Source organism: Buteo buteo, chromosome 9, assembly GCF_964188355.1.
Source record: "Buteo buteo chromosome 9, bButBut1.hap1.1, whole genome shotgun sequence".
Classification (NCBI taxonomy): Eukaryota; Metazoa; Chordata; class Aves; order Accipitriformes; family Accipitridae; genus Buteo; species Buteo buteo.
In genome coordinates this window covers 40,124,734-40,126,651 of record NC_134179.1, presented here as the reverse complement: position 1 = coordinate 40,126,651, position 1,918 = coordinate 40,124,734, and the positions used below count along the sequence as shown (strand labels likewise).

Genomic DNA, 1,918 nt, shown 5'->3' with positions numbered 1-1,918 from the left:
AGGTCCCTTCCAACCCGAACTATTCTATGATTCTATGATTCCTCAGCTTCAAGAGGCAGTGCCTGAAAGAGAACTCGTTGCACTGTGTCTCACCCTCCCATGCCTCTAAGAGTGATGAAGGGTCCCCTGGTGCTCCCACCTATTTGCCCCCCAGAGCAACATCTCCCTCTTTCAGCAGTCAGTGTGCAGATGGAAAGACCACCTAAGGGACACAGGTAGGGTTGCAGCAATTTTTTAATGACTCTAAAGAGGGAAATGAGGTCACTCCAAGGGGAGGCCCCCAGTGCAGGAAGGAGCAGGAGCAGCCAAGAATCTGTTCCCCTTTTCCTGTGGCAGAGTTGCCACCGGCCATCTGTTGACCTGCCTGGAAAAGGGAGACAGCCTAGCAGGTCACTCCAGGCTAGTTTCTGGGGTCCTCAGAGCAGGCTTTGAGGGGAGCACAAGACAACAAAGAAAAGAGATGAAGGGTGAGTGGCAGAGAGAAAAGGTAGACATTGGCCATGTTTTCAGAGAGCCCGAGCTGGTCCCTTCCACGCTGCCCTTGCAGGGCAAGCCAGAGGTGACCAGCTAGTCTGAAAACAACAGCATTAATTTTCATCCTCTCTCCAGCAGCATCTTCTGGGTTCCTAGGAGTCCTTATCAGAGGCTGTTGCCAGCATCTTTAGCAGGGGGGGCACCTTCTGCCACAGTAGCGGCTGGTGATGCAGGAGAGGTCACAGCACCCGGAGTTGATGGGCACTCCGTCACAGCTGAGGATGCTGCCAACGGCAGCGGAGGTGGAGGAGCCAACAATGGTGTTCTGCGGGAAGGAGCTGAGGATGGGGCCGGGCAGGGTCACCACCACGGGAGAGGGCTCAATGACGACAGTGGAGTTCTGGCACTGCCTGACACAGGGCTCATTGCAGCTGTTGGCCAGCGGGGTCGGGCCACAGGGCTGGCAGGGCTGGCACTGGTCACAGCAGGACATGTCTTGGGGCTGGAGGTGCACCTGGGAGAGAGGGCAGGGAGGAAGCAAAACATGGGGAGGCGTGAGGAGCATTCTGTCACCACACCACGAGGGAGCCCAAGAAGATGCAGGACCGGGAGATGGAGGCTGTGCAGAGATGTCTGAGGACCTCTTGGCCTCGTCCTGCCAGGGCCCAGAAAGAGCCACGAGCTCCCATGCGGCTACTGCCTAGCCCTGAGTCCAGAAGGCACCCAAGTACAGTCTCAGCCTCCCTCCATGTCTAACCTTCTCCCCGCTTCCCTCTCCCATGACAAGCAGCCCCATGATGTGGCATAGAACCAAGCTGGTGTCAGCTGAGAGGCCCATTGAGGTGAGACCTGCCTTTAGAGAAAGCAGAGAAGGAGAAGGGGGTTGAGACTCACCTGACTCCCAAGGAGATGGAGGCAAGAGAAGTGGATGAGAGCGTGAGGAGCTGGGCTGGCTTTTATCATGGACCTTTGCTGCCCCAGGCTGCCAGAGGCATCCCTTGCAGAGGTGATTATTTTCTGACAAGCTCATCTTGAATGCAAAACGTCTCACCTAATGCTATAGGCCGTGTTTTGGCTCCCTGAATTGCTGTCGTTTCATTTCCTGCTTTATGCCAGGCACATTCCCCAGTGACGGCATCTTTTGTGTGACAGGATGAGAGGCCCAAGCATTTCCGGAGCAAAACACGTCAGCGTGGGCAGAGGACTCAGCTCACATGCTGGAGGAGTCCAGTAAAGGACACTCAGGGTAGACTAAACAGCTGGCTTAGACAACGCACATACACACACACACACATCCAGACCTCTAGTCATCTAGAGCGAATTGAGAAGGTTCAAGTCACCCCAAGAGAGGCTGTCTACACTATCCAGGGCCACCGCACAAGTCTTGGACTTGACAGAGTCAGGGGGAAGACTGATCTGCAGTCGGTGAGAGTGGGAGGTGCAG

The 1,918-nt window shown here is 55.6% G+C and overlaps 1 pseudogene; it reads right to left on the bottom strand.

The window, feature by feature from the left end:
• Positions 1 to 222: 222 nt before the first annotated feature.
• Positions 223 to 1,504, bottom strand: LOC142035000 (feather keratin Cos1-1/Cos1-3/Cos2-1-like; annotated as a pseudogene).
• Between the last annotated feature and the right edge of the window lie 414 nt (positions 1,505 to 1,918).